The sequence below is a fragment of the Zalophus californianus genome, chromosome 7, assembly GCF_009762305.2.
Source record: "Zalophus californianus isolate mZalCal1 chromosome 7, mZalCal1.pri.v2, whole genome shotgun sequence".
In the NCBI taxonomy this organism is placed as follows: domain Eukaryota; kingdom Metazoa; phylum Chordata; class Mammalia; order Carnivora; family Otariidae; genus Zalophus; species Zalophus californianus.
In genome coordinates, this window is record NC_045601.1 from 30,620,499 (window position 1) to 30,632,784 (window position 12,286).

The following is a 12,286-nucleotide window of genomic DNA, read 5'->3' on the forward strand; positions in this document are numbered from 1 at the left end:
ATTAAAACCATGATGGGTAGGGGTGCCTGGGTGGCTTAGTCGGTCAAGTGTCTGCCTTCGGCTCAGGTCATGATCCGAGGGTCCTGGGATCAAGCCCCACATCGGGCTCCCTGCTCAGCGGGAAGCCTGCTTTTCCCTCTCCTGCTCCTCCTGCTTGTGTTCCCTCTTTTGCTGTGTCTCTCTCTGTCAAATAAATAGATAAAATCTTAAAAAAAATAAAAAACCATGATGGGTAAAATAAGAAATCAAAGGAAGTAAGACATCTGATCCCTAACACTGAGCCAGGGTATCCCTACTCCTGAGTCCCATTACCATGTTGCTATGCAAACCACTATCACAGCATTTTCCCACACTATAGTGAAATTTCCCATTTATTTATGTTTCCCTGGTAGACAATAGACTCCTCAGACACATGATCAAATCTTACTTATTTTTGTACCCAAGCCTTAGCATGGTTCCTGAGACACCAAACACATTCAATAAAATGTCTGCAAGAGCTTAACTGTTAGCTTGAGATCAAAAAGCAGTACACACACACACACACACACACACACACACACACACACACACACACACACACACTAAATTATAAGAGCTTAGACTCTGCAGTAGATCATTTAGGTTAAATCCAGACTCTACCATTTACCAGTAGCGTGGTGTTGGGTAGTTATTTAATGCCTCTGTGCCTCAATGTCCTGATCTATAAAAAAAGGCAGGTAACAGTACCTATCACAGAGTGTTGCAAAAGTTGACATTTTATGCAAAACACTTAGTACAGTACTTGTACACGGTAAGCATTCATATTTAGCTATCCTCGTTGCTACAATTATAATCTCCTTGCTTCCTCTTCCATGAATAGAGAAATGTTCAAAATGGAAAGGATTTCTAATTATTTGTTGTTGTCCTTAAGCTCTGGAACACAAAAACAGATCATGTTCCTTCAAGTCTAAAAGCAAGGGGGTAAAAATAAGGAATATAATTTTGATGTACCCACTAAGTGAAATTAGTATTTAAAAAAATAAATTTAGCAGTGATTTAAAAAAAAAATCCCCAATAATAACAGAATCATTTCAAACCAAGTGTTGATTGTGGGGGGTTTGGGGCAGGGGGAGCGGGATTAGGGGAGAAAGGGAATAGGAAGAGGGGAAAAGAATCTGAACAAGTCTCTTACATATTACAAAATGTATATTTTGCTAACTTTTACTTAGCTAGGTACTGGCAAACACAGGTAGACAGAAGAGTGACATTTAGAAATTAAATTGTAATACAACTGTTTATCATGTTCATTTCTAAGTGTAAATTTATTATGTTCATTTCATTTCACTTGTAAGGCATCAATTTTCTCCAGCAGGTCTTATATGTCTATATTTTCACATATTACGGGCTATCATTTCAAAAACTAGTAAGTTTATCACTTTATAGAGAATCTTGATATTTGTCCTAACTTACCCACAAGTAGCTACAATTTCTGAGACTAATCAAGCCATTACCTGATAATAAAAGTGCATACTTTTAAAAAGATTATTATTTTCTTTGTAAGTGTACATGTTAACTCACTAGGTGGCTAACAAACCAAACAACCCCTCTTTCAGCCTCTGTCTGGTTGGTGTCAGGCTTGGCATGCATAAAGCTCAAACTTCTCTGTATTCTGATTTTTATTCAGGAGTGGAATACAGGGTTCAAACTCAAATGCTGACAGCTCATCAAGAATTTAATCAAGAGAAAGCACGGCAAGATGAAAACACAACATGTGAAATTTTCTATTTTGACAGTTTCCTTTCAACTGCTTTTACAGGTTTACCCTTCATATAAACTGTGTGCTCTAGCATAGACAACCTGTTTAAGGTCTATGTCGTGCATGACTGCCATTTTAAGAAAAGGAAGGTAGAATTATGAAGTAAGTTAGTTGTGGGAAAACAGTATACAGACTTCAAACTTTTCTAGGTAAAAAATAGTTTTTACTACTTAGTAAAAAAGTAACATACTTTAAAAAAAGCAAACAGGATTAGAGAATTAATACTCTTTCCACATGTAAGCACCATTAAGAATTCCTTATTTTTCTCAGAGGGGTCAGGTTTTTAATAATTGGGGTCCGTGTCACTCAAAAACAGTCAGTATGGAGAACGGGGCTTAAGAGTAGAAGAAAGCCGTAACATTTTTTAAACTGGAAATTAAGGTCTGTGAGAAAACTCTAAAAATATTTTAAAATAGCACAACAGTAAGCTGCATAATTAGATAACAGACAAGTAAAAGAAAGGATTCTTACACAGAACATAAGAGTGATAACGAAGTTTTCTGACTGGAACACTAGTTCTTAACTATTAAGAAAAAGATAAAACAAAATAAACACTATGAAAAGCCTCAACCCACAGAGATACTGATTAACTAACCTTTGTAGGGCCCTAATTTTTTAAAACATTTCTAAGTTGTTCCTAATGGGCAGCCAGTTGAGAGCCACTGGGCTGAAACGCCACAACAGGTCATCAAAATAATGGAATTTCCCTTTCAGCAGGTCCTTAAAATGGGCTCTATTCTCATATCAGGCCTGTTTATCATTAGAGAACATCAAGACTTCTGCACTCTGTTTACCATGCATTGTTTCCTTAACTTGATTCACGCATGAAACCTTCACAATCTACCTTGTCCTCAGCATGGTATGAGATGTTTACAAAGTTCACTGCTGAATCTGATGTCACAGCTGAAACTCCCTCCTACTGGACCTCTCCAGAAGATAAAACACCGGGCACTCCTGATTCTCAAAATTCTCCCTTACCACCCCCTATTTTTTGGCTTCTGAGACACCTTTTCCTACACTTTCCTGCCATCTCAAATACTTCTTTCTGCTCCTTAAATTGGAAATACTTAATTGAAATCCATGACAGTCCCTGAAAAGCTCAACAATAGGTTCCAGAGGTGAGGAACTCCTTGAAATTGTATACACACAAATTTGGATGCATACCTGAGGAGGCCTTTTTTTTTTTCATATTCTCAATGAGTGATCAATGATCCCCGAAGGTTATAAACCACTGCCATAAATCCTTTTTTTCTTTAAGCTTTCCAGGCTTCAATTGCTATCTATGAGTTTATGGCTCCTACATCAAACCTAACCTATCAGAGATCTGAATCCACATTCCTAACTGGCTGTTTGGCATATTCATTAAATTAAACCAACATATCCAAAATTAATCAGTCCCCTCAGAAATACTTGTGGTCTCCTTAATTCTTAATTTCAGTCAATGGAGCCACCCTCCAACACTCACACACCTAAATCAGATTTCAGAATCATCCTTCAGCTCTTCTTTTTCTCTTTACCCAGTTAAATTTTCATCTAGCTTCTTTTCTGCCTCCAAAGCATCGGCATTTTATTTTAGGCTTTCTCATGTCTTTATGGCGACTGCCTTCTAACGGAAAGAACTCTGCCTGCAGTCCCCACATCTAGTCCATCTACCAAATAAGCTACCAGAATCATCTTCCTAATTGTGCCACAGCCCTGCTTAAAGAAAAGTCTCTTGGCTCTCTTGCACGGACAAAATAGAATCTAGCTTGCTTGGCTTTGGAATGCAGTGAGCTCCAAGTTTCCAATTTACCTTTTGTAACCTAATCTTCCACTTCCAACACACCTTAACAATCTCAACTTTTTACCATTTCTCCTGCAATAGCAGACCTTTTCCTAATTTCGTATTTGCCCAGGATGCCCTTTGCTCCTTGCTTCAACAGACTCGTTCGTACTTGTAACTGGATTCACTAAATATGCAACTGATGTGAACCAAGCACCGTGGCTAGACACCGGGCATACAGCTCAGAACAAAATGGTCAGGTAAGGCATGCTCACGGCAGCTGCAGAATCTGACAACAGACATGCAATTAAAAAAATTAGAGAATGTGATCTAGGTTATAAAGGAAATAAGATGACACAAGAGAAACTCTAGGGGGAATGATGCAGGCAGGCTTCTTAACTTCCTCAGAGAAGACAAATTATTCAAATGAGATCTTGCGGGATAAGGAACCAGTCATGAAACACTGAGAGAGGGATTCCGAGCAGAGGGCGCTGCAAAGGTACCGTCTGTACCATAACTGTGTGCTAGACTATAGGCACCGCACTCCTTGAAGAGAACTGTTTAGTACAAATGTGTGTCCTTAGAATTTGGTTTAGCTGGCACTTGGTCATTGACTCAATAAAGAGTTGCTAAATTAAATGAATAAGGACAATTAAAAGAGAAAATTATGGGGCTGGGGAATAAGTAGGAAGGGTAGACATTTTTCACGATAACAAATTAAGAATCTCAGTAGCCCCAGACCACTCAAGTTCTCTAGCAGCATCCTATTATTTCCTTTTTTAACTGGCTGGTATGTTCTGCTTAGTGTTCCTACACCTAACAAGTTATTATTGGTTTTAGTTTAGACCCCCAAATCCTGAAAGGTAACTGTGTTTCAGGAGCTTTTACAAATACAGAAACATGTTTCTGATGTAAGGAAAGAATTGTTTTAATTAAAACACACATACAGATCCTCAGCACTTTTGATGGACATATTCCCTTCCCTTTCTCCTAAGAGTTGCAGTCTCCATTTTAACCCCAAGGGTCCTTACACATCCATATCCTAAATTCATTCCATGATAGCTGGTTAGAGACTAGCTAACAGGTCAGTTACTTTCAGCACACATCAGTCATCCAACTGAATGGGTATGATGATAAAGCCATCGTTCCTTTCTTTAGGAAATGAGAGTGAGGATTTAACACAAGGCAAATTAAGAATGTAACTTCAGACATTTGAAACTCTTCCAATTTAACAGGCCACAAGCAAAAAGCCTAGAAAGAGTAAATTAAAAGGCACATGTTATTAATGGACACACAAATTGAACAATTATCCAAGCAGTATTGTACTATGCACTAAAGCAGAATTTTCAAGATCACTGGTCAGCTAAAGGTTTTCTCTGCTATATTAACATAAAGCTTTACATTAGCAATATGCTGCTGAGAAGATGATAAGAGTATTATTCGCATGGCTTTTTATCAGTTATAAACTGTTGAGCTGTGTCACATACTTTAGGTCCCCCATCACCACCAAAAAAGGAGTAGAGAACTGCATTAAGAAATCTAGTGTACCTTTGAGATTAGCATACCAAGTTCATGCCGAGGAAGGTCTAATGAACTGAAGACTATGCCTTCAGCATGGTTGTGCCTTCCACATCTACCCTCACCTGCCACCAGTGGAGGTCCTAGGATATGGTCAATCCACCATGAGCAGTTAAAGGATGCTCATTACAGTGTCACTCGGTTACACATGCATACAGTAACTGGAGATAGTCAAGAAGCTCACTTTAGCCATAAGCTGGTAAGGAAAAAAAAAAGGCTTTGTTGCTCAACAAAAGTACGTGGAAAATTAAAAAGAATGGGGTGGTTCTTGTTCCACAAAAGCTTCAGGTTTCATGAATCTTAGCTGAGGTTCAACCAATGATGGGTTCTGTAAATGTTGACCATAGTCAAAAACCAAATTCCCATCTTCTTATCTGTACTTTTGGATTTCACATTAGCTTTGTCTTTATATCTCAAGGACAGCAACACCTATCCCTAAGAAAGTGCGGTGGAAAGAACATAAGGAAACATTAACAATGTGTTAGTCAAACCTTTATTTCAAAAAAGGCTTTTATTCTGGGCAATATGGACACCATAGAGACCTGGTCTCCTGGTCCAAAAATTTCCCACTCCAGTCCTTAGAATATCTAAAATTAAAGGATATATGTAAATGTATATATCAAATATCTATATCTATATAGATATCAGCGAATTAGCCATGACCATTTCCTTGCTTATCTCAGTAGTTTTCAGATTCAGAATCCATGATGGCTATGGGAATAATGTTAACAATACTTTATCAATATTAAATCAATCTGGCCAACATAGTGATTACTCAACTAAATCAGCAATATCAACTAGACTTCATTCTCTTTAAACAGGAAAACAAAAGCCACATCTCCAAATACAAGCATATTGGCCAATTTTCTTAGTGGGGAAAGGTATAAAAACCAACTAAAACCAACAAAAACAGCACAACATGGAAGAAAGTGTTGTGAAACTCTACTCCTATACAATTAAAGCAAAACACATTTCTAATAGTATCTTTTATATAAACTTCTATAATATACATTTTATAAAAATATCATTTCAGCTAAAAACCAAGAGCTGGATATTAGCCAAAAAGGGAAAGAACAGTTTGCAATTCATTGTATAAATGAAAAAACAGAAACCTTTATTTTCTGTCAGCAGTTTCAAGTGTCCATATAACTAAACTAAAACATTTGGACTTAACTTTAAAAGGCGAACCATTTCAGTAACAGCCTAAACAAAGCCACAATTATCAAGTTATTTCCCTGATTAGGCAAGCCTCAGTATACTGTGTCGGCCTTACCATAAACAAATAATTTTCCAATCGTATGCAGTCACTCTTGAGCCACCTGAATTACTGGAGCAGAGCAGCAGTTTCAGCTACTTCTAAAATTACAAGAAATCTACTAAAAGCTACTATGTACAACATTTATAGTGACACAGAAAACTCAAGTTAAATGGCTTGACAAAGACACCAACAAGTTTCGAGTTTACCACCATTTCAGGTTATACAAGCAAAAATAGTGTCCTCTAAAGAAAGACGAATTCTGCTAAATGAAACCATTGGGGTCTATTCCTTTTATTCAGAAGCACCATACAGCAAAACAAGCGGTCAAGTCCACAGGGTAAGAGCATTTCAATAGCTGCAACGTGGTGCCAGACCAGGCTTTGTTGGCCTTCCTTTTCCAAGAACCAGAGATGTCTCTTTTTACTTAGTCCATCTGCCGTAAGTGATAACCAGATGCCTGTGTGATAATTCAAAATTAAAACAAAGTGCTTCCCTCCCCCCAAAACCTAACAGCAGAGACGAATCCAACAGTCAGTGATCGCAAATCAAGAATTCCAATGCTTTAACAGAAAGTCCCCAGAAGGAAGAAAAAAGTATACAGCCGGTTCACCTTTAATGTGCTGCCTAGTACCGCTGCTAGGAGCATCAGCTACTAGTTTTTCAGCTCACTATGCTGAGCATTGTTCTGGTGCTTTACACTTAGCTCTCACAGCAACCCCCACAGGCTAGTACTAATATTAACCCCACACTGTGGTTGAGGAAACTGGGGAATCCAGGCAGTGAAATAACTTGCTCAAGGCCACATCACCAAGAAGCAGAAAACCACTGTGCTGAACACAGACAACCCGTATCCAGAGTCCATATATCAACCTTAATCCCAAGAAAGCATAACTGATTTTGATAAAAAATGTTCTGCCTCACAATGAAAATACCTGTAATTTATCAGCCAAAGGAGGTTAGCACCTGATTCTTTGGAATTATTTAATCAATAAAAAATTTTCGACTTAAAATACTAAGAGTCATCCACACATGTCCTGAGAAAACTCAACATTCACTCTGACTTGCAATACTCTTGACTGATGAATGAATCCTGTGTGGTCAAAGTCGACAGCCAAACTTTTGTGCTGCATTTTTTGGGTGAAATTTTAAACAGTTTTATTATTGATTCCTGCATGAAGGCCAATCTGAACTGTCCCAAAATTTACCTTACTGTATTTTTTTTAACATTTAATGGGATCCCTAGCAGCATGTCTCCCATACAAAACAAGCCACTTAAACCAAACCTTGAATTTTATCACCAGTCACAAGATAAAACCAGATGAATATAATTTCTGATACAATCTGATTCTTTTTCATTAATGACATACTTCTGGAATCTTGGTTTTTCCACAACTACACACACTCCATCTCCCTACTTAATAAAAGGCTGTATCACAATACAAAAGTCAAATGTGCATACGTGGGCTGGAAAGACCTCAAACATGCACATACTCTTTCTCCTTTTTGAAACTGCCCAAGGTGGTATTCTTGGGACAAGAGAAAAGACTGCATCTACTCAAGGCAGAAAATCATTATTTTTATTGTTTGAATTGGTTTAGAAAAAAAAAAAAGGCCCTAATCATGTACGAGAAATTTTTGCCGCTTATAACTTGTAGCCAGCATAAAAAAGTTGAAATTGTAGACAACAAGAATTAGATTACTAATTAGATTAGAAATCTGAAAGATTCCCCTCATCTACCAGACAACTCCCTGAAGTGAAAGAATAAATATGTATACATCCTTTTATTAAAATGTTAATCTTCAAATATGAACACACATGCATGACATTAATATACAACAGGATAGCAACTCATGGTCCCGATCCTCGAGGAACTTCTAATTTAGCGGGCATGATGAAATCTGTACACCAACAGCACCAGAGTAACAAAGGATTTAAAATTCATATTTGTGATGTAATGTATGTTGACTAATATAACATAATAAAATAAAATTAAAAAAAGATAAAATACACATTTGTGTGTCATGTTTTGGTATTCGTGTACGGCATTTCTCTGCTATCTACAAGTGCACAAAAAGCACCTGAAAAGAAACACCTTTCATCCAGCTGTACATACCTGACGTGGCATCAGGCATATAAAAGGTGCAACAAATATGAATATAAATTTCAGGAAATCCTTGTTTTTTAATTTAAATGTCACAACATAGCTATATTTTCAAAGCACTACAGGTTTTCGGTTAGAGACACTGTGGAAATACTCTACTATAAATTCTTCTAAAGTCAATTTAAATTTTATTTTTCAAAGCAATAGTAATTTCATCACATGGTCGATGATGCAACAGAAGGAAATCAATCACCAGATTATTACAGACATCCTTCACCTAAAAACAACACTGACACCCACTCAACTAAATTATACAATATTTATTTTAAATGATGTGCCACATCCATAAGAAATAACACTCTAAAAATATTCAGTTGCATATTGCACATGTATTTGTTCTACTTTAGAGCAAATTCTGCACATTCTATATATGTATATAGTAGGTCCCCTTCATCTGTGGGGGATATGTTTCAAGACCCCCAGTGGATGCCAAAGCTATGTAATACCAAACCCTATACATAGTACGTTTTCCCCATACATACATACTTATGACAAAGTTTAATTTATAAATTAGGCACAATAAATAAGAGATTAACAACAAAAATAAAACAGAACAATTATAACAATATACTGCAATAAAAGTTAACGTGAATGTGGTTTCTCTCTCTCAAAATATCTTCATGTACTGTACTCACCCTTCTTTTTGTGATAATGTGAGATGATAAAATGTCTGTGTGTTGAGATGAAGTGAGATGAACGATGTAGGCCCTATGACCTAGTGTTAAGCTACTATTAACATTCTGAGGATCATTTGCTTCCAGACCATGGTTCACCAAGGGTAACTGAAACCATGGGAAGCAAAACCACAGATAAACAGGGAACCACCATACATCCACAAAAATTTCGAGACAAAAATTTTCCACATAAAGAAAAATTTGTGGAAATAACTTCAACTGTTCCCTCAAATTTGGCAAAATGTAATTTCAGTCAAATATTCAGATCCAAAAATAATCAGAAAAGACTAATGTTAAGAAAAGTGTTTTAGAATAAGAATTATGAAAATCTTAGGTTCAGATAAAAGCACACAGTAAAATCTACAATACTCTCTTACCTTTAAAAAAGTGACTATGTCTACAGTTATAATACTACCACTCGAACTTCTAAAACACCTTTAATTCTGAAAAATTACAATATTTTGTACATGCCTTACTTCAATACAGTCTTTTGAGTCTCTCAGCATGAGGCTCCTAACCTGTTGTATTGCACAAATAGAATGAATACAGACATGTGACATGACCACTCCAATTCTCCAAATAAAGGGGAGGGATACAGAAGGAAAATACAACAAAGTAAGATTAATGAAAAAGATATATAGGCCAACCACATGTGCTGAAAACTCCATAAGAAACAAATAATACAAATAGCACAAAAAATCATTTTGACATGATTAAATAAGGAGAGGAACTAAAACACCACCCAACACTGGGAATGGTGTCGTAGGGAGCAGGGAACGCAGAAATTGGGACTGTTACTAAAGGTGGAAGCTAGGGCCTAACACCCACTCTAACACGGAAGGGATAGAGGTAAACACAAATAGGTCTAGGTGAAGTGAGTATGATGGCAACCCTGAGATTGAGGAAATTCACTAAGTCTCATAGGCACTATGAAAATCTCGGGACTCAACATCCAACAGCCTCAAGTGTGGTCATCCTCCAGGATATCCTTCACAGAAGAACAGCTTTACGAAAAGATTAAACAACAGTCCTTGATTCATTCACCTAAAGGTGACAATACTGTGTTTTTCCTCTGAGGAGTCCTAAAATGCTATTTTAAGTCTCCCAATGTATATACTTCCCATTAAAAGAAACTGCCCACCTCTTTGCACATCCATGAACTTCCTTTAACAAGAGACACTGAACCTCAATTCATCTCAATTCCATGAAAATGCCTGAGTTAAAAACTCTATTCTGGCACCAGTCAACCAATCAAGAGCACTTAGTAGCACTTAGACCATTACAGTTTCTGATTTTGATGGCAGAGAGCATGAAGAGAGGGGGCTGGGGATAAGAATGACACATTTCGTTTTAAGACAAGCCAGGCTTAACAACAACAACAAAAAAGCGGGAGACAAACAGAGGCTGTGGTTGACATAATTGCCTCTGTGACTTATCAGTTTTATTTTCATCTTTAATCCTCGATTTTATATAAAGAGCTTTATTTTCACTGGACACAAAAATGATATTCTCTAGTAGGTATATGTAGCCTTTTCAGTATGCCACAGGGAAACCTCATTTACTGACCTGGAATGATTTGGGAAAGCATAAAACCATTAAATAGTGATGTAAAGCATAAAGAGGTAATATAAACTGATAAATATGTAACTGGACGTATCAGACTGTGAATAATTCTTCAGAACTGATAGCGATAAAAGTCCCTTCTCCATTCGAATGAACTGCCATTTTCTGAAACTTTAACAGACAGTAGATTATGCTCCAATAGCTAAATCTTTTCCTTATATTTATCTTTTTCAATTTTCTCAGGGATTCTGTAACTGGTTTTTCACACAAAAATCAAACCAAGCCTGTTTCCTCTTTTTTTTTTTTCCTTGAGCCAATTTTAAGGCACTGTTCTTAACCCTAAATACAGAAGCCCACGATGGTTAACTGCCAGTGTCGCTCTGGAACTGCAGGTGACAGATGCAGCCAGAGAGCTCACAGATGTGGACTGGCTGCAGTGTGAGTCTTATTGCAATGAGCACACTGACAGAGCCTGCAGATGCACATTTCTGCAGAAGGGGTCTTAAAAACCGTCATTCCCAATTAAATTTACTTTTAGGGCTCTTACTGGCTATCATTAAGCGCTTATCCCAATTCTCATCCTTGCTTAGCCCTACCCACAATTCATTTTATCTTCCTTAGTTCCAGACTCTTCATCAAACCTAATTTGGTTAATAGCAATAATAATAATAAAGCAGGGCTGTTGGCATTACCAGCACCAGGAACCGCGAAGGTGCTATTTGGGAGCCTTCCCGCCGCGGCAGAGGCCGCTGGAAGTTTTCTGGTAAGCAATGGACCCCTAGCATCTTTGCAGGATCCTTCTTTCTCTGGATGAGAGCTTCACAGAGACAGATGGGGAAGCAGCCTTCTCCTGTCTTTCCTAGGGATGGCTAACACGAAAAATAAAATACCTCTTTTCTTATGCTACACCCTGCTCGATAACGCTCGCAGGCAGGGACGCCCCGCCCCCACGCCGTTATCCCTGATGAGCTCCCCAAATATCACCCTGTCCTCCTAAGAAGTGGAGCCTCCCTCGGCCCCCGGACCAGTTGCCCCCACCTTAGTTCCTCTCCTCGGGTCGTCCGCCCCCGCACCTCCCACCCGCAGCACGGCCCCGCTCTCACACACCACCCCCGGCACTCAGGCCGCCCAGTCGCCCGCGCTCCCCCAAGCCCAGGGTCGCCTACGGGGTTACCGTGGGAAGAGGGGGCGGCGGCAGAGAACGCGGCGGCAGCGCTGCTGCCGGTTACGTCGGACGCGAAGGATAAGCTGGAGGACAAGGATGATGATGAGGCGGGCGCGCTCCCCAGTCTCCATGGAACTCCCGCCCCGGCCCGTTGCTAGGAGCCCCCGAGGTTCGGGCTCCGTCTTTCGTGCTTTGTTGTTCCGGGTACTGGGCGGCCGCTTCTTCCCCGCGACAATAAATAGACCAGGCGCGGGGGGAGCATAGAGACAGAGCGCGGAGGCTAGAGCGCCGCCGGACAGGGTGCCCCTGGGTTCCTCGCTAGCCAGTCA

The 12,286-nt window shown here is 38.8% G+C and overlaps 1 protein-coding gene across 3 annotated transcripts in view; it reads right to left on the reverse strand.

Annotated features, from left to right (window-relative positions):
* The window catches only part of TBPL1 (TATA-box binding protein like 1), a 35,222-nt gene that overhangs the window by 22,019 nt on the left and 917 nt on the right, over positions 1-12,286 (reverse strand). Inside the window, exon 1 of one of the 3 annotated variants that reach the window (XM_027601911.2) lies at positions 11,967-12,229. The exons of the other annotated variants lie outside the window; for them this stretch is intronic. The gene's annotated coding sequence lies outside the window, so the exon portion shown is untranslated. Of the gene's footprint in view, positions 1-11,966; positions 12,230-12,286 lie in introns of those variants that run through there. 3 annotated transcript variants of the gene reach the window in all.